This window comes from Oryx dammah, unplaced genomic scaffold (genome assembly GCF_014754425.2).
Source record: "Oryx dammah isolate SB20612 unplaced genomic scaffold, SCBI_Odam_1.1 HiC_scaffold_29, whole genome shotgun sequence".
NCBI lineage: Eukaryota > Metazoa > Chordata > Mammalia > Artiodactyla > Bovidae > Oryx > Oryx dammah.
This window is the reverse complement of record NW_024070213.1, coordinates 79,255,431-79,277,325: the sequence shown is the minus strand read 5'-3', so window position 1 is coordinate 79,277,325 and position 21,895 is coordinate 79,255,431. Positions and strand designations below refer to the sequence as shown.

Genomic DNA, 21,895 nt, shown 5'->3' with positions numbered 1-21,895 from the left:
GTGAAGATCTTTTTTGTACAGTTCTTCTGTGTATTCTTGCCACCTCTTCTTAATATCTCCTGCTTCTGTTAGGTCCATACCATTTCTGTCCTTTATTGAGCCCATCTTGGCATGAAATGTTCCCTTGGTATCTCTAATTTTCTTGAAGAGATCTCTAGTCTTTCCCATTCTGTTGTTTTCCTCTATTTCTTTGCATTGATGACTGAGGAAGGCTTTCTTTTCTCTCCTTGCTATTCTCTGGAACTCTGCATTCAGATGCTTATACCTTTCCTTTTCTCCTTTGCTTTTCGCTTCTCTTCTTTTCACAGCTATTTGTAAGGCCTCCTCAGACAGCCATTTGGCTTTCTTGCATTCCTTTTCCATGGGGATGGTCTTGATCCCTGTCACCTGTACAATGTCACGAACCTCTGTCCATAGTTCATCAGGCACTCTGTCTATCAGATCTAGGCCCTTAAATCTATTTCTCACTTCCACTGTATAATTATAAGGGATTTGATTTAGGTGATACCTGAATGGTCTAGTGGTTTTCCCTACTCTCTTCAATTTAAGTCTGAGTTTGGCAATAAGGAGTTCATGATCTGAGCCACAGTCAGCTCACGGTCTTGTTGTTGCTAACTGTAAAGAGCTTCTCCATCTTTGACCATGCAGAAGCATGCCAGCTGTGACAGACCATGCAGAAGCGTGGCCTAGAGGAGCTACCCCTCGCCCAAGGTCAGAGCCCGCAGCCGAGAGGAGCTACCCCATGTCCAAGGAGCGGCGGCTGCACAGGCACAGGAGGGCCGAGAGGAGCTACTCCACATTGAAGGTCAGGAGGGTTGGCCCTGAGGAGATAACCCTCGTCCAAGGTAGGGAGCAGCGGCTGTGCTTTACTGGAGTAGCTGTGAAGAGATACCCCATGTCCAAGGTAAGAGAAACCCAAGAGGGTAGGTGTTGCGAGAGGGCATCAGAGGGCAGACACACTGAAACCATAATCACAGAAAACTAGTCAGTCTAATCAGACCACAGCCTTGTCTAACTCAATGAAACTAAGCCAATGTTCATAGCAGCACTATTTACAACAGACAAGACACAGAAGCAAAGTCCATTCGACAGATGAATGGATAAAGAAGATGTGATAGATACCCACAATGGAATACTACTCAGCCATAAAAACCATGAAATATTGCCATCTGCAGCAACATGGATGGACCTAGAGATTATCAATCATACTGAGAGAAGCAAATCAGACAAAGACAGGCGTTATATTACTTACATGTGGAATGTAAGAAATAATACAAATGAAGTTACTTACAAAACAGAAAGAGACTTACAGACATAGAAAACAAACTTATGGCTTCCAAACATGAAGGAGAAGCTGGTGAGGGATAAGTTATTAGTTTGAGGTTAAACAGATACATACCACTATATATAAAACAGAGGAACAATAAGGATTTACTCTACGGCATAGGAAACTACATTCAATCTTGTAATAATCTATAATGGAAAAGAATCTGAAAAAAATACATGTATATACCTGAATCACTTTGCTGTATATCTGTAACTGACTTAAAATACTATATTTAAAATCAATTATACTTCAGAAAAAGAGCTGGTTACACTGTACTATAGTCTATTAAGTGTGTAACAGCATTATGTCTAAAAAAAGTATTATTAATTTAGAAATGTTATTTCTAAAAAATGCTAACCCTCACCTGAACTTTCAGTGAGTCATCTTTTTGCCAAAGTGACAGCAAAAATCACAAATCACCCTAACAAATTCAATAATAATAAAAGTTTGAAATACTGTGAGAATTACTAAAATGTGGCACAGAGATACAATGCGAGAAAATGTTGGGAAAATGGTGCCAGTGGGCTTGCTAGATGCAAGGTTGCCACAAATCTTTAATTCATAAAAAATGCAGTATCTGCAAAATCAAATAAAGCAAAGCACAATAAAAAGGTATGCCTTTATAGTAAATGCCAGAACACAAATACAAAATGTTATTTATAACAATTCTAAAGACAAAATCATAATGAGTGAAGAAGGGGTGGATTAATGGCACTTAGAATGCTGGCTATTTCAGGAATTTTGGAAGACTGCAAACAAAAAAGCATAGTAAGATTAAAGAAGACTGAATCTTGGAAGATGGGAAAGATTTGGAAAAGATGGCTAATGGATAGGCTGGAATCAAATGAAGCTAGATCTAAATAGATTGGACTTTTAATAGCTTATGACTGGCCAATGGTTTAGCTCCTCCTTGGACTTAAAAATAACTTATACTGCTGACGTTTTTTTCTTAATCAACAGACAACAAACCAACCTCTGAAGACTGCTGACTAGAGAAAAATGATATATTCATTACTAATGTCCCCTTCAAATCTGATTCAGTAGACCAGGAAAAGTCATTTGGTGCTCAATGTCAGTAACAGTTTGAGAAAAATTCTAAGATTCAAAACATTTTATAAAAAGGTTAAATCTAAAAAAAATTGGTCATAATGAAGATAAAAGGCAATTAAATAAAATAGGTTTAAAAATTCCAGTTGCTGAGAAAATGGTTAACAATAAGCATTTTGCAAAATGACCAAACTTAACTGGTAGCTTTTAATATTTTCATGTCTAAAAACAATAAAAATTCTTTAATAAAGGCAGGGAGAGATAGATTCAATGTACACATTTTCCCAAGCTGATGTTTAAAACATTCATCACAATGAAACAGATCAGAGGTTAAAATGACAAGTCAGCTCCTTAAAAGATAATTGTCACTTATTATTTCCCTTAAATGAAAAAAGAAAAATCAGGTTAAAGTGTAAAATTTCTCATGTACATACTGAGCTAATTATTTTTAACACATAGCTATTTGTTATAAAAAATTATTATACTGCTGAAAATTAAATGAAGCTAATGAGTATACAACCAAAAGAAAAATCTAACATATAGTTTGTTAGTGTTACCCAAAGAAGATTTATTTTCATTAAGATTACTTCCAAATAAATCTTTTTAGAAATCAATAGATTTTAAATTTTTCATGAGGTTAGTCTAATTCTCAAATGATTTAACATTATCAATCAGAAAAGTATGAAGTCCTGCCCTACAAAAGGTCATATTTAGATTTGAATAAGGCTATAAAGAAAACTGAGCACCAAAGAATTGATGCTTTTGAACTGTGGTGTTGGAGAAGACTCTTGAGAGTCTCTTCGACTGCAAGGAGATCCAACCAGTCCAACCTAAAGGTGATCAAACCTGAATATTCACTGGAAGGACTGATGCTGAAGCTGAAACTTCACTACTTTGGCCACCTGATGCAAGGAACTGACTCAATTGGAAAAGACCCTGATGCTGGGCAAGATTGAAGGTGGGAGAAAAGGTGATAACAGAGGACGAGATGGTTGGATGGCATCACCCACTCAATGGACATAATTCTGAGTAGGCTCCAGGAACTGATGATGGACTGGGAGGCCTGGCATGCTGAAGTCCATGGGATTGCAAAGAGTTGGGCATGACTGAGCGAATGAACTGAACTAAACTGAAAAGAAAGTAAACAGCAGTAGCCTGTTCCATAAATGAAAAATCTTACATTGGTTTGAGATATAAGAGGAGCAACCTCCATCCACCCAATAACCCTCTGACAGGAGAAACTGTCAGGAGTGACTAAGCAGGAAGCAGCTTAGCTACTTCACGACCCATCTTCCTCACTCCATTCCTCCTGACTCCTGTCTTATAAAGGAAGTTGGAGAGAATCCAAAAGTAAGGTTGTTTTAACCTTGTAAAAATATGGAAGCATGGCTCAGAACCTAAAAGTATTAAGTTACTGAGCCCAATCACTGAGCCATCACTCTTGCTACACTGCAGGAAGAATTTTAGGAAAATGAAGAGGAAATGTAAGTAAAGGTCTCCAAGGCTAGAAATAGTGATGGGCTACAATTCTAAAGGATATTTTTGTTTGTTTAAATGTAATAGCATTTAGAAATTACTCGCACATTAGAAACATTAAGTCACTAACATCATATAGGTTTTTACATTATTTTATGTACCAGGACTATCCTCATAACCTCAGTTTACAAAAATATTGAAGCAGAGAAACTGAAGTTCAGCTGCAAGAAGTGTGACTAACATTCACAGCCTAGTTTTCTAACTTAACCCTTACAATACAGCTGCTATAACCCCCGAGAATTATTTAAATCCAAAAATAGAAATAAAGTCGTGACTGAGACTAAATCTTTGGCAAAGACAAATTAATTCACTTGATTTTGAAGAGTGGTGTAAAGAAAGATGATCAGCCTTCCAAGGTCATGACCCTAACTATTATACCTTAAGGAAGTGTGATGTTATTCCTATGTGTGCTTCATGTCTAATGCTCTAGAAGTCATTCTCCTAGTGCAATCTGAAACTTGGGTGATTTCTCCATACAGCTTCAGAGACGTCCCTAAGATAAACTTAGGAAAAGATCAGCCACCTTCCCCGTGCTGAGAAAAAGCACTACTGTTCTGTAAACTACTTACGCTGTTGGCTTAAAGCATACTTTATGGCTGAAATGGGACATTTTCAATGAATACTACAGGGGAGGATAGTTCTTCTCTAGCTTCTTTGCCAGGTGATTCAGTGAATCTTTTTTGCTAGATGATTCACTCTACCATTCCATTTTTTTCAACATTAAAATTCTATATTGTGAAGTTGATTTTAAGGGAAATTAATTTTTCGAACTATGAAACTTCCCCATGCCTCACACTGAAAAGTTATGCTTCAGTATACATGTGCTATTGTGCTACTTTTTCTTTTCCTCTGCTTTCTGTGATATTAGTTTAAATATTTTATATGTAATGCAGTTTAGAAAAGCTTTCATTTTTGTTAGAGTATCAAGGTATCGTGAATTGTCAACTCAAGACAAGAAGTCCTTGCTGCTAATTTTGGGAGACTTAAAATGTCAAAGTCACTTTTTAGTGAAGATGACGAGAGTGGAGTTATTAAGAGGTCACTGAGCCAGAAAGTGCCAGTGAAAGGGTAGGAAACAACAAAGGTGGTCAGGACTAACTGTAACTCCAGTACACAGGCAGCTTCAGCAGTTTCTGCTTAGCTGTACCTTTCCCACCCCCACTCTGAGAGAGGCCTCTGACAGCTATATTTATATTATATTCCAATTGAAAAATACATATTTATAAAATAGAATTTAAGGGATTCTGGTCATAGAGACAAATCCCAGGGTTTACTAGATTATGAATCAGGTTTAGGAGGCTGCACTGCCAAGGAATACAGGAAAAGTGGGGAGAAAGGCATGAGGAGAAAGAAGGGAAATTAAGGAAGAGGCTCAGAAATTACCTGTGGCCTTCCAGTTCCAGGCTCTAAAACCTGGTTTTTGCCCTCTTTCATGAGAAACCCTCATAAACTTTCAATACTTCCCCTTTACTTGCTAAAGGTAGTCTGAGTGGGTTTTACATTGTAACCAAAAGGAACTTTCTCCAATTATCTAGCATGATAGCCTGCTACATCGGAGAAGGCAATGGCACCCCACTCCAGTACTCTTGCCTGGAAAATCCCATGGACGGGGGAGCCTGGTAGGCTGCAGTCCTTGGGGTCGCTAAGAGTTGGGCACAACTGAGCGACTGCACTTTCACTTTTCACTCTCATGCACTGGAGAAGGAAATGGCAACCCCCTCCAGTGTTCTTGCCTGGAGAATCCCAGGGACGGGGGAGCCTGGTGGGCTGCCGTCTGTGGGGTCGCAGAGAGTCAGACACGACTGAAGTGACGCAGCAGCAGCAGCAGCAGCAGCAGCAGCTGCTACATGTGGTAGATGTTAGCTGGCCTCTGGGCTGGGGTGACAAGAGGGGAGCAGCAAAGACCTGCAGTGCGTTCACACTGGCAAGAGTGCCAAGGTGATGGCAGATGTCTATTTTTTCTTTAATGCAATTGCAAACCTCTCTAAGGTACTTCATAAGGCTTTAACCAACATAGTTGAAAATAGGCTATACTGTTTCATGGTGAAAGTTAAAACAACTTTCATCAATCCTGGGAGTTTCCAGTGAAAATAAAACTTTTGTTTCTCCTACTTTTCAGTATCTGCTTTCAACTCATCATATGCTAATGTAAGAAACAGAATATTATCAGTCTACTTAATTTTACTTCTACCAGAAAGCTTTATAATTAGATCACATACAGTACCACTCTGAATACTTCTAAGATGTGGGGCTTTTTTCCCTTTCTGCTAGAAAGGAATTTTTCATAACTAAAACAGCACAGCTTCACTTTAAAAATAGGAATTATAATATCAGGTATATTAAAAAGTAAGTTAAAATCATTGAGTGTTTAAAATAATTCATTATTTTACTATTATCTCTGAAGGTTTCTATATTATGTACAGTGGGAAAAGTCCATAAATCTCATTACATATGGATGGAAATATATATTTTAACAGTCTTTCTAAAAATATTTTATACTCCATACATTAATAGCAAAGTTTACAGAATAATTAGTATATAATTCAAAATTAGTCTCGATGTACCTATTTGATATTATAAATAAAACTACTAATGTCTTCTTAAATGATACTGAAATACTTTCCAAGAATCAGAGACATACTTACAACAATATAGTGCACAGAAATGAACACATACATACTGGAAAAATGATGCGGTCATCATTGTATCAACAGTTAGGCTGCTACTTCCATTTTATGCTGATAAGGACCATGTGTAAATCACTAAGTATGATGTTATTAAATTTTTTAAAATAAGATGTAAATCTGATCCTCAAAAAGCCTTTCTGAAGATGGAACTTAGCTACAGCCAAGGATTTGAGCTAGGAATCCATTCAAATGAATCTTCTAATTTTCACAGATAGTTTGAGGTAAGTTGCTGTTACAGAGGCCTCCCTGGTAGCTCAGACGGTGAAGAATCTGCCTGTAAGGCAGAGATCTGGGTTCAATCTCTGGGTTGGGAAGATCCCCTGGAGAAGGGAACAGCTACCCACTATAGTATTCTGGTAGTTCATGGGGTTGCACATATTTCTATTTATTTGGAACTATGAGGAGGTCATAGCAAACGCCTTCTTCCAACAACACAAGACATGGACATCTACAGATGGACATCACCATATGGTCAATACCAAACTCAGATTGATTATATTCTTTGCAGCAAAAGATGGAGAAGCTCTATACAGTCAGCAAAGATAAGACCAGGAGCTGACTGTGACTCATATCATGAACTCCTTATTGAAAAATTCAAACTAAATTGAAGAAAATAGGAAAACCACTAGACCATTCAGGTATGACATAAATGAAATTCCTATGACTGTACAGTAGAAGTGACAAATAGATTCAAGGGATTACATCTGATAAGAGTGCCTAAAGAAATACGGATGGAGGTTCATAACACTGTACAGGAGGTGGTGATCAAAACCATCCTTAAGAAGAAGAAACACAAAAAGGCAAAATGGTTGTCTGAGGAGGCCTTACAAATAGTTGAGAAGAAAAATGAAAGGCAAAGGAGAAAAGGAAAGCTATAGCCATCTGAATGCAGAGTTCCAAAGAAGAGCAAGGAGAGATAAGAAAGCCTTCCTAAGTGGTCAATGCAAAGAAATAGAGGAAAACAACAGAATGGAAAGACTCCAGATCTCTTCAAAAAAATCAGAGATACCAAGGTAACATTTCATGCAAAGATGGGCACAATTAAGGACAGAAATGGTCTGGACCTAACAGAACCAGAAGAGGTGGCAAGAATACACAGAAGAACTGTACAAAAGAGATCTTCATGACCCAGACAACCACAATGATGTGATCACTCAACTAGAACCAGATATCCTGGAATGAAAAATCAAGTGGGCCTTAGGAAGCATCACTATGAACAAACCTAGTGGAGGTGATGGAATTCCAGTTGAGCTATTTCAAATGCTAAAAGGTGATGTTGTGTAAGTGCTGCACTGAATATGCCAGCAAATTTGGAAAACTCAGCAGTGGCCTCAGGACTGGAAAAGGTCAGTTTTCATTCCAATCCCAAAGAAAGGCAAAATTGCACTCATCTCACACGCTAGCAAAGTAATGCTCAAAATTCCCCAAGTGAGGCTCCAACAGTATGTAAACTGAGAACCTGCAGATGTTCAAGCTGCATTTAGAAAAGGCAGAGGAACCAGAGATCAAATTGCCAACATCCGCTGGATCCTACAAAAAGCAAGAGAATTCCAGAAAAACATCTACTTCTGTTTCATTGACTACGCGAAAGTCTTTGACTGTGCGGATCACAACAAATTATGGAAAACTCTTTAAGAGATGGAAATACCAGACCACCTTACCTGCCTCCTGAGAAATCTGTATGCAGGTCAAGAAGCAACAGCTAGAACCAGACATGGAACAACAGACAGGTTCCAAATAGGAAAAGGAGTATGTCAAGGCTGTATATTGTCACCCTGCTTATTTAACTTATATGCAGAGTACATCATGAGAAATGCCAGGCTGGATGAAGCACAAGCTGGAATCAAGATTGCTGGGACTGCTGGGCATACACACCGAGGAAACCAGAATTGAAAGAGACACGTGTACCCCTATGTTCATCACAGCACTATTTATAATAGTCAGGACATGGAACCAACCTAGATGTCCATCAGCAGATGAATGGATAAGAAAGCTGTGGTACATATACACAATGGAGTATTACTCAGCCATTAAAAAGAATACATTTGAATCAGTTCTAATGAGGTGGATGAAACTGGACCCGATTATACAGAGTGAAGTAAGCCAGAAAGAAAAACACCAATACAGTATACTAACACATATATATATATGGAATTTAGAAAGATGGCAATGATGACCCTGTATGCAGGACAGCAAAAAAGACACAGATGTATCGAACAGTCTTTAGGACTCTGTGGGAGAGAGAGAGGGTGGGATGATTTGGGAGAATGGCATTGAAACATGTATAATATAAGAAACAAATCACCAGTCAAGGTTCGATGCAGGATACAGGATGCTTGGGGCTGGTACACTGGGATGACCCAGAGAGATGGTATGGGGAGGGAAGAGGAAGGGGGGTTCAGGATTGGGAACACATGTACACCCATGGCAGATTCACGTTGATGTATGGCAAAACCAATACAGTATTGTAAAGTAAAATAAAGTAAAAAAAAAAAAAAAAAGTGCTGGGAGAAATATCAATAACCTCAGATATGCAGATGACACCACCCTTATGGCAGAAAGCGAAGAGGAACTAAAGAGCCTCTTGATGAAAGTGAAAGGACAGTGAAAAACTTGGCTTAAAACTCAACATTCAAAGAAAAAGATAATGGCATCCGGTCCCATCACTTCAAGGCAAACAGATGGGAAAACAATGGAAACAGTGACAGACTTAATTTTCTTGGGCTCCAAATCACTGCAGATGGTGACTATAGACATGAAATTAAAAGATACTTGCTCCTTGGAAGAAAAGCTATGACCAACCTAGACAACATATTAAAAAGCAGAGACATTACTTTGCCAACAAAGGTCCATCTAGTCAAAGCTATGGTTTTTCCAGTGGTCATGTATGGATGTGAGAGTTAGACCATAAAAAAAGCTGACTGCCAAAGAACTCATGCTTTTGAATTGTGGTTTGAAAAAGACTCTTGAGAGTCTCTTGGACTGCAAGGAGATCAAACCAGTTAATTGTAAAGGAAATCAGTAATGAATATTCACTGGAAGGATTGATACTGAAGCTGAATCTCCAATACTTTGGCCATCTGATGTGAAGAATTGACTCATTAGAAATGACCCTGATGCTGGAAAAGATTGAGGGCAGGAGGAGAAGGGGATGACAGAGGATGAGATGGTTGAATGGCATCACTGACTCGATGGACAGTAGTCTGAGCAAGCTCCGGGATGTGGCGATGGACAGGGAAGCCTGGTGTGCCATAGTCCATAGGGTTGCACAGAGTCGGACATGTCAGCAACTGAACTGAACTGATGAAGATAAAAATGAAAGCGCTATAACTGTACTTTCAAATTAATAATGCTTTTTTTAGCTGGCAAAATCACTAAGATAGGAGTGATCAGTATATTTTAGGTAAGAACAACAAGAAAAAGCAGAAATTAAATCTTTGTTTGGATTAGTGCATTGAATACTTAATTGCTTCAGATAAAATAATGGTAAAAGGCTGGCCCCCTTACCACAAGAGCCAAAAGAAACAGCAGGCTGCAGCTTCCCCTTTATCTTTACTCATTCAAGATTATCATGTGCTCGCGTAGATACAACACAGACAGAACACTTTCATATAAACACATCCAGGAAAAATTCATTAAACCATTTCTTTCCTCACACATATTTTCAGTGTCCTATGTCAACAAAAAGCATAAACATCAAAATGTGGCTTCACTCTCTGAGGGTTCAGTGTGCATACTTCATGTTATAGTAGTTAATAGGCCAGAAATTATTCTTGATGGTTAGGACTTGATTTCCTGAGAAAACACAAAATCATCTGTGAAAATTAACTGCTAAAATAGTCTACTGTTAAAAAGGACTGATGGCATGCTTTCAGAGGTACCACAATACCATAATCTAACTCTGTTATGTACCTCCTTATTTCTTGGTTTTGCTGTTTCTATTTATTGTAAACTTTCTTGCTCACAGAAGTCATCATCCTATTGGCTTCCAAGATCTGACTCAAATAAATTCTTAGTAAAATCTTAGCTACTAAAATATTCTTATCGTTTACCAAAAATACCATCCACCAAACATTCTTCACTTGCATTTCCTTGGCTGCTTTTCTACTTTAATTTATTCAAAATTCTGTTCAAGGTATATTTCACAAAACTTTTCCAGCTACTTGAAATATCTAAGAAGCACACATTTATTTCTGGCCATTCTACCTCCATTATATTGAGGGCAAATACAATTTATTTTGCTTCCTCTGTAACCGTCTCCCATTAGGTATAATGCTGGGAAGAAAATGGATCTTTAAATTCTTTCTGACTGATTTAAAGACTCAACATCATATATTCTGGCCTTGGCTCAAACTTTAATGAAACATTCTGTCCATCCTTCCATCTGATCCTACATGCATATTTTGAGATTAGTAAATGAGTTGTTCATAATTGTTCTCAATGAATAAATACTGTTCCTTGATCAAGTAAATATAATAATTAAATTTGTAGTTGATTGAACATTACAAGGAAGGTGTAACCAAACCCTCTCACACCTTCCAGTGTGTAGGAATCAGTACTATCAGGCCAAGCAACTAATTGGGCAGGGACACAGCCCTACTAACCAGCAGATGGGCTGACCCCAAGCCCACAGTCACCCTTGGACATGGCTCTGCCCAGCAGAGGACCCCAGAACTGGTCCCATGCATCAGTGTACAGGCACAAGACTCAAGATGCCCAGGACCTGCCACCAGAGTACCAGGATGTGCTGAGAGGCAGGGACCAAGCCCAGAAATCACTGGGATCTGGCTCCACTCACTTGCAAGCCAGGTCTAGTCTTGGGAAAAGTCTCATTCACCATGCAGTATGACACCAGATCCTGGACCACTGCAGCCCCACACTCTACCTTCAGGCTAGTACCAGCCCCAGGATGGCATGGGCCATAGCCCTGCCAACCAGAAAGCCAACACAAGCTTCAGGACACCCCAGACCATGCAGTCAGCTGTGCCTGAACTGGTGATACACACCAGCAATCCAACACCAGATCTGGAACCCCTTAGCCTTGCATCCAGACCCCAACACCCAGCACTGCCTATCAGTGGGCTGGCACTAGTCTAAGGACCTTGCTTCACCCAGCCACGGATGGGCAGGCACCGGCCATATGATCTTCTAGATCCCAACTCCGCCCACCAGTGAACCAGCACTAACCCCAGGGCCCACAAGGGTCCTACAACTGGTCCCTTCACGATACAGCCCCGCCAGCCAGCAGAGGGCAATCTCTGGAAAACAGAACCTGGCAAACAAACTGTGCTTACCGGACTGCCAAGAGTAGTCAGCCCACCACAGCCCATGTAGAAGGTATCCCCAGAGCATGTTTAACTCTGGCTTCCTAGAGCATATAAAGAAGAGTGTACTGCCAGCACTCACAGGATGTCTCCTACAAAAGGTCATTTCTTCAAGGTCAGAAAATATGATCAACCTACCAGATACATAGAAACAAAAACACCAATTATGCAAAATGAGGCAACAGAGGAACATGTTACAGAGGAAGGAACAAGATAAAATCCCAGAACAACCAAGTGAAGTGGAGACAGGAAATCTACCTGAGAAAGAGTACAAGGTAACATTTGCAAAAATGATCAAAGAATCAGGGAGAAGAATGCATGAACCAAGTAAGAAACCAGAAGTTTCTAACAAAGAGAAAATATTAAGAAGAACTAAACACAGATGAGGCAGCCCACTCCAGTACACTTGCCTGGAAAATCCCATGGATGGAGGAGCCTGGTAGCCTTCAGTCCATGGGGTCACTAGGAGTCAGACACGACTGAATGACTTCACTCTCACTTTTCACTTTTATGCACTGGAGAAGGAAATGGCAACCCACTCCAGTGTTCTTGCCTGGAGAATCTCAGGGACGGGGGAGCCTGGTGGGCTGCCGTCTACGGGGTCGCACAGAGTCGGACACAACCGAAGCGAGTTAGCAGCAGCAGCAGCAAACACAGATGAATACCACAACTGAAAAGAAAACCACACTAGAAGGAACAGAAGACAAATGATACAGAAAACAGATTAGTGAGCTGGAAGACAGAGCAGTGGAAATCAGTAAAGCTGAACAGAAACAAAAGGAAATAAAAAGAAAATAGGACAGTTTAAGACACCACTGAAACATCAACTGTACTGATATTAACGTTATAGGGGTCCCAGAAAGAGAAGAGACAGACAGAAAGTAGCGGGAAACATTTGCAGACGCAGCCTGGGAAAACAAACAAACATCCAAGTACAGGAAGCACAGAGAATTCTAAACAGGATAAACCACAAAAGGACCACACCAAGACACACTACAATTAAAATGGAAAAATGGAAAAGAGAATATTAAAAGCAACAAAGGAGAGGGTCAATACAGCTGCAGAGGAGTGGGAAGCACAAACTTCTAGGTATAATACAGCTTTAAGAATGTATTGTACAACACAGAAAGAAAAGCAAAGTGAAGTTGCTTAGTCATGTCAGACTCTTTGTGACCCCAGGGACTGTAGCCTACCAGGTTCCACCATCCATGGGATTTTCCAGGCAAGGGTACTGGAGTGGGTTGCCATTTCCTTCTCCAGGGGATCTTCTTGACCCAGGGATCGAACCCAGGTCTCCCACATGGTAGGCACTGTAGGCAGACGCTTTACCATCTGGGCCACCAGGGAAGATCCAAAACCTTTGGGATGCAGCAGAAACAGTTCTAAGAGGGAAGTCTATAGTGATATAGCCTACCTCAAGAAACAAGAAAAATATCAAATAAACAACCTAACCTTAAAGCTAAACAAACTAGAGAAAGAACAAACAAACTCAAAAGTTAGTAGAAGGAACGTAATCATAAAGATCAGAGCAGAAATAAACAAAAAGACACTTAAAAAAAAAAAAGGCAAAGAATCCATCAAACTAAAAACTAGTTCTTTCAAAGGATAAATAAATTTGATAAACTTTTATCCAGACTCCACAAGAAAAAAAAAAAAAAAAAAGGAAGAGGGCCCAAATCAGTAAAATCAGAAACATAAAAGAAGTTAAAAGCGACACCACCAACAAGGCAAAGAAACGTAAGTAACTACAATGAACAATTATATGCCTCAAAATGGACAATCTAGAAGAAAGGGACAAACTCCTGGAAATGTACAATTCCCTAAGACTGAACCACGAGGAAAGAGATGAACAGACCAATTATTACAAAATGTGAATTAGTAATTTAAAAAAATTCCAGCGAACTATAAAGTCCAGGATCAAATGGTTTCAGAGAATTCTACCGAACATTCAGAGGGTGAGTTAACACCTGTCCTCCTCAACCTACTCCAAAAGACCACAGAGGAAGGAACGCTTCTAAACTCATTCTATGAAGCCAGTATTACCTAGATACCAAAATAAAAAATATCACAAACCAAAGAAAACTAGATACTCCTGATGAACATATGAGAGAGTTAAGCAGGCAGTCCAAGACTTTAAAGGAGAAAGCAGCAAACATTCGTTTGCCTTAGTCAGGTAGCATGTGTTTCTTTTAAGCCCTGTACTGGTATCGCAACAATATTTCTTGCCTGAGAGAACTGGCTACACAGCAGTAATACATCTTACTCATGGAAAATGCTTTTCTAAGACTCCTTATGCTTTTCTTAGGCTCTATGCTAATGATTATAATTGTAACAAATCTCAACTGGGAACCTGTTTCTCAAGACTTGTACCCCAGATCACACAGCAACAGTGTATCTTGCCCAGAGAGGTTGTCCAGAACCTGTTCTCCCCACATAATCTTGTACCCAAGTTATCACAGGATGTATGCCATGGGAAAGGGCCTGGTGGGACTCTTAAAACCTTGAGGTATTCTTTTTATCTATTCTGAGCAGCCAGTTGAGAAGTATATAAGGCCCTGCTTAAATTAGTGGGGGTGGGTACTCGTTCTACCCCCTTCTGATGTCACATTCACTTTAAATAAAAATCTACACAAAGCTCTTACTGACTGAGACTGTATTTGGTCCCAGAGTTAAATCTTCTCCATTGGAGACCATGAAACTGGCAGCACCATACACCATAAGCTATCACATAGATGCAAAAATATTCAACCAAATATCAGCAAAATGAGTCCAACCATACATTAAAAGGATCACACATCATGATCAAGTGAGGTTTATCCCAGGGATGCAAGAGATGGTTCAATATCCACAAAATAATGTGATACACCTACCACATTACTAAACTGAAAAATAAAAACCATATGATCACCTCAATAGATAAAGAAAAAGCTTTTGACAAAAGTCAACATCCATTTATGATTTAAAAGCCTCTCCAGAAAGTGGGTATATAGAAGGAAAATTTCTCAACATAATAAAAGTCATATATGAGAAGTCAACAGCCAGTATCATACTCAATGGTGAAAAGTGAAATGCATTTCCTCTAAGATTAAGAACAAGACAAGAATGTTTCCTTCACCACTTTTATTCAACATAGTATTGGCAGTCCTAGTTAAAGCAATTAGACAACAACCAGAAATAAGAGAATTCCAAACTGGAAAGAAAGATGCAAAACTAACACTATTGGCAAAGAACATGATAGTATTCACAGAAATTCCTAAAGACACCACCAAAAAAAACTACTAGAGATTATGAATATAGTCAGTAAATCTGAAGGATACAAAATTAATATACAGAAATCTGTTGCATTTCTACCTACTAACAATGAACTGTAAGAAAGAAAGGAGGGAAACCAACCTATATTCACAATCACATCAGAAAGAATAAAACACCTAGGAATAAACCTAAGGAGGTAAAAAACATGTATTTAAAAAACTAAAAGACAATGATGAAAGAAATCGAAGATGACACAAGTGGAGGGAAAGGTACATTATGTTCATGTGATAGTGAAAGTGTTAGTTGCTCAGTCATGTCCAACCCTTTACAACCCCAAGGCTTGTAGCTTGTCAAGCTCCTCTGTCCCTGGAACTCTTCAGGCAAGAATATTAGAGTGGGTAGCCATTCCCTTTCTCCAGGGGAATCTTCCAGACCCAGAGATCAAACCTGGGTCTTCTGCAATGCAGGCAGCAGATTCTTTACCGTCTGAGCCACCAGGGAAGCCCTAAGTGTTCATCAATGATAAGAATTAATAATATACAAATGACCAAACTATTCAAGGCAATCTAGACTCATGCAGCAACCTATCAAAATACCAATGGGATCTTTCACAGAACTAAAATAATTTAAAACTTTGTATGGAAACACAAAGGACCACGAAGAGCCAAAACAATCTTAAGAAAGAACAGAGCTGGAGGTATCATGCTCCCTGACTTCAGACTATATTACAAAGCTACAGTAGTAAAAAAAGTTCAGTACTGGCACAAAAACAAAAACTCAACACATTTATAGTCAGTTAACGTATGACAGAGGCCAGAATATCCAGTGGGGAAAGATAATCACTTTAATGTGGTGCTAGGCATTCTAGACAACTACATAAAAAAGAATGAAATTAGAACATTTTCTCCCCCCATATACAAAAATAAACTTAAAATGGATTAAAGACCTAAAAGTAAAACCATAAACTGTAAAACTCATAGAGAAAAACTTGGGTAGAAGATTTTGTCTGTCTCTCTAGGCAAAGGCAACAAAAGCAAAAACAAACACATGGCACCTAATAAAATTCAACAGTTTTGCACAGCAAAGAAAACCACTGACAAAACAAAAAGACAACCTAGAGAAAGGAAAAAAATACTTGCAAATGATATGACCAAAAAGGGGTTAATATGCAAAGTATAGCTCCTACAAGTCAATATCAAAAAATAAACAAACCAATATTTTAAAAGTTGGGCAAAATATAAACAGACATTTTTCCAAAAAAGACATGCAAATGTTAAACAGGCACATGCAAAGTTGCTCCACATCACTAATCATCAGAGGGTGAGTGAGTGAAAATCATTCAGTCGTGTCCAACTCTGCGACCCCATGGACGATACAGTCCATGGAATTCTCCAGGCCCAAATACTGGAGTGGGTAGCCTTTCCCTTCTCCAGGGGACCTTCCCAACCCAGGGATGGAACCCAGGTCTCCCACACTGAAGGCAGATTCTTTACCAGCAGAGCCTCAAGGGAAGCCCAATAATCAGAGAAAAGCATTATCAAAACCAGAATGAGATACTACCTCATATCTCACAGCTGTCACATCTTTGGCTATCATCACAAAGACTATAAATAATAAATGTTGGCAAGGATGTGGAGAAAAGGGAACTCGTGTACACTGTGCATGGGAATGTAAATTGGTACAGCCACTATGAAAAACAGTGGTGGTTGCTAAAAAACAAACAGAAAATAGAATTACCAAATGATCCCTTTTCCACTCCTGGGTATATATCTGAAGGAAATAAAAACACTAATTCAAAAAGGCACATGCACTCCAATGTTCACAGCAGCCATTAGTTACAACAGCCAAGATATGGAAGTAACTTGAGTGTTCATCAGTAGATGAAAAGATAAAGAAGATGTAGTGCATATATGTGCAAGAGAATATTACTCAGCCATAAAAAGGAGATTTTGCCATCAGCAACAATATGGATGGAGTTGGAGGGTATTATGCTAAGTGAAAGTAGTCTGACAGAGAAAGACAAGTACTATATGGTATTACTTATATGTGGAATCTGAAAGCTACACACACTGGCAAATATATATATAAAAAAATACTCAGATACAGAAAACAAACTAGTGATTTGGGAGGGGCATGGAGGAAGTAGGGAGGAGCATGATAAAAGTAGGGGATTAAGAGGTATACTACTATGTATAAAATAAATAAGCTACAGGATATACTGTACAACAGAGGGAATACAGATAATATTTTATAACTATAAATGGAATATAATCTTTAAAAATTGTGACTCCTTATTTGTACACCTGAAACTTAGCAATAATACTGTATACCAATTATGCATCGATATAAAAAAATTCAATCCAAAAGTATTTTCCCCATAAGCCAATCTCTGTAGAAAGATAATAAAATTCAACTAGAAATAATATGCTTCACTGTACATTCATATAGTTTTCACTACTAAAACTGAACACCAAAAGGGGGAGTTTTATAAAAAGACAACTATACAAAGAGACAAATGGCAAAATGTCTAAAAATGCATTTATATTGTCTTTTACAAAACACATACACACATAAAACAAGAGCAACTTCAAAATTTAAAGCAAAACTCATCCAGAAATGTTTCCATTCAGGATGACAATATTTAAGATGTCAAGAGGATTGCATATTACTAAGATGAAGCAATAATTTAAATGTAAACATACTGTATGTAAAACAAAGGAAAAACTTCCAGTTCTGCTTCTATCTCTAGTGTGTAGGTGTGACAGGAAAGCACCAAATTTTATCCTCAAATGCTGAATCATCTCCAGTGATTCAAGCCAGTATTTATCTCATATAACTCTTGTGTAACAGCTGCATTCTGTATTTTTCTTTAAATGCCACTTATTTCAGTTATAGAGACAAAAGAAACCACAATAAATTGGAACAACCAAATACAACTTTAAAAGTCAAATTCTGACTATAACATCCTGTATTTCTGTCCAAAAAAAAAAAAAGAATATACCATTCTCCTCACATACTGAACATATTCTGAATTATCCATATGAAAATTAGATTAACTATGTCTTCTTAGCCTTCAAGTCATCATATGTGGATATAACTGCACAGGAAAAGCTTCAAATTGAAATCCTCCACACAATAAAAATTAACTTGTTACAACCTGAAAGAATGAGTCACAGATATTCCAAAAGAGAAAGGAAAAAAATGTAAAAAATTACTATAGGTATCATTTATCATTTTCTTTCTATAAAAAAAAGTTTTCATTCACACTGAACATAAATATAATCTGAACACAATTCAGTATTCAAAACTGAAAAGAAATCTTAAGTCTCCAACTCTTGAAAAAGTTCCCACAGATGCCACTAGCATTTTAAATGTCCATTTTTACTTTGTCTTATAAAAATGTCTGTGAAAGAAATTAAATTGTTAATAGGACAGAAGGGCAATGTGGCAGTGATGGAGATGATGGATTTTAAGGTCACGGAGTCCCCAGGTTTGGGTTGCTATGTGTCTCTGGGTGCATTACATAATTCTGTAAGCCCCACCTGCCTTATCTGTAATGTGGGAATTATAACAGGATCTTATGTCATAGGGTTTTTGTACAAGTATTAAAGAACAAACAAGATACTTCATACTCAGAAACCATTCACTCAACAAGTATTTGAGGCCTACTGCTGCTGCTGCTGCTAAATTGCTTCAGTCATGTCCGACTCTGTGCGACCCCACAGATGGCAGCCCACCAGGCTCCCCCATCCCTAGGATTCTCCAGGCAAGAACACTGGAGTGGGTTGCCATATCCTTCTCCAATGCATGAAAGTGAAAAGTGAAAGTGACGTCGCTCAGTCGTGTCTGACTCTTTGCGACCCCATGGACTGCAGCCCATCAGGCTCCTCCATCCATGGGATTTTCCAGGCAAGAGTACTGGAGTGGGGTGCCACTGCCTTCTCCGTGAGGCCTACTAGCCAATAAATTTTTGAGGACCTACTATATACAAGCCGCGTACAAGTGGCAAACAAAAGAAACGCACAGTCCTATCCTTAGAAAGCTTTCTTTTTAGTGGGAAAGATATACAACAATATGTATAAAAACATATAAACGTACGTATACACTCGCAGGAAATGTTATAAAGGTTCAGTGATGGAGGAACTACTTTGATTATTCAGAGGACAAAAAAATGTTTTAGTTAAAGGGTAGTATATTCAAGTAGGGTCCTGAAGGATGAAAAGCCAGCAACAGCATTCTAGGCAAGCCTAAGAGCATTAGCAAAGGTCACCCAAGGTGAGGAAAGCAAGTCTATTAAGAGGTAGTACAGGGCTTTACAGGTGGCGCAGTGTTGCCACCTCTAATGCAGGTGAATCCACTGTCAATGCAAAGAATCCACCTGGCAATGCAGGAGGCTCAAGAGATGCAGGTCCAACCCCTGGGTTGGTAAGATCTCCTGGAGTAGGAATTGCAACCTACTCCAGTATTCCTGCCTGGAAAATTCCATGAACAGAGAAGCCCAGTAGGCTACAGTCCATGGGGTTGCCAAGAGTCAGACATAACTGAAAACATGCACACAAACACACACACACAAAGACATGACTGCAGTACAGTGATAAAGGTGATATGCACAAAGGTAATATGAAAGAAATACGGAGGCAGAGGCAGTGGGAAGAACCAGATCTCGACAGCCACAGTAAAGACTCCAAACTTTTATTCTGAAATACTATAATGGGAAGGAAACCATTATATTGAACAGGTTTATACATCAGGAAATAACCACAGCAACATGTTATTTGGCTAAAAGATTGGAATTCAAAGCATTCTGGGGCACTGAAACATGTTTTTGTTTGAAATACTATTGTTTGTTCCTTTCAGGTGGAAAATTCTAAAATATATTAGCCGTTTCCTGCCTAAGGCTTATATATATACTTAGGTCTTTAATTCAGAATTTTGAATGCTTTGATTTTCAACATTGCTAATTATCAGAGAAATGAAAATGAAACCCTCCTACACTGTTGGCTGGGATGTAAACTGGTGAACCACTATGGAGAACAGTATGGAGGTTCCTTTAAAAACTATTATAAAAATATAGCTACCATATGATCCTGCAATCCTACTCCTGGGCATATATCTAGGTAAAAACACAGTTCAAAAGAATACATGCACGCAAATGTTCACTGCAGCACTAGTTACATAGCCAAGACATGGAAGCAACCTAACTGTCCATCAAAGAGGACTGGATAAAGAAGATGTGGTACATATATACAATGGAAAATTACTAAGCCATTAAAGAGAGTGAAATAATGCCATTTCAGCAACATCAGTGGACCTAGAGATTGTCATACTGAGAAACGTCAGTCAGACAGAGAAAGAGAAATATCTGAGGACATCACTTGTATATGGAAACTAACAGACTCACAGACTTAGAGAATGAACTTATGGTTAGGAGTGGGGAGAGTGATACTTAAGGAGTTTGGACTGACATGTACACACATGACATGTATTTAAAATAAACTGAAGAAGAATAAATACATGTTTATGTATAACTGAATCACTTTGCAGTACTCCAGAAACTCTCATGCAACACTGTTAGTCAACTATACTCCAATATAAAATTAAAAGTTAAAAAAAAAAAGACATCTCAAAAACACTAAAAACTAAAGTACTTTTTTCTTTTCCTCCCTTTTAAACACATCATGATTAGGACTTCCTTGGTTGTCCGGTGATTAGAAACTGCCTGTCAATGCAGAGGACGCAGGTCCAATCCCTGGGCCAGGAAGATTCCGCATGCCGTGAGGCAGCAAAGCCTGTGTGCCACAGCTACTGAGCCCGTGCACCCTAGAGCCCATGCTCTGCAACAAGAGAAGCCACTGTGATGAGAAGCCCACGTACTGCACTGAGAGGAGCCCCCATTCACTGCAACTAGACCCTGAGCACAGCAACAAAGACTCAGCACAGCCAAAAGTAAGTAAGTAAATAAATAAGTGCTCTCTTAAAAGGAAAAAATCATGATCAACAGCCATGCTAAGTTTAGCCATGCTGCTAAACTTATGAAAGTAAGTTTAATGTTTTTCACTTTTGAGCTAACAATATGTAATTGTTCAAAATCCTGGGCAACAGAACTGATAAAACATCCTGGCATATAAATGAGTCAAACTGTGAAGAGATTAAATTTCCTTTTTTTTCCCCCAATAAAATCATCCACCTTCACCATCCATCAGTGATTGTTTAGAAATATCTAAGGTGTCCTTGGTTAACTATGGATAAACAATCTAGTTTGGTTTTCCACTCTTACTCAAAGGATACTGTAAATTTTTGGAAAAATTCCAAAACTGCAGTTATTTGATCCACAAACTCTTTAATCTCCCTGTTGAGTTCCATATCAAAACACACCATTTGGTGTACTCCACGCCCTCTCCTTGCCTGACTCAGGAACTCTACTGCTCACAGGACTCTTCTCCATATCCCTCTTCCCCTTACTCAAAGCAAAAATGCAGTTGAGCTGTTTCAAATCCTAAAAGATGATGCTGTGAAAGGGCTGCACTCAATATGCCAGCAAATTTGGAAAACTCAGCAGTGGCCACAGGACTGGGAAAGGTCAGTTTTCATTTCAATCCCAAAGAAAGGCAATGCCAAAGAATGCTCCAACTAGCACACAACTGCACTCATCTCATATGCTAGCAAAATCATGCTCAAAATTCTCCAAGCCAGGTTTCAATAGTACGTGAACTGTGAATTTC

The 21,895-nt window shown here is 38.7% G+C and overlaps 1 protein-coding gene across 12 annotated transcripts in view; it reads right to left on the bottom strand.

Moving 5' to 3' along the window:
• Positions 1-21,895, bottom strand: part of PPHLN1 (periphilin 1) — a 171,621-nt gene that overhangs the window by 15,749 nt on the left and 133,977 nt on the right. The gene's annotated exons all lie outside the window — the stretch shown is intronic.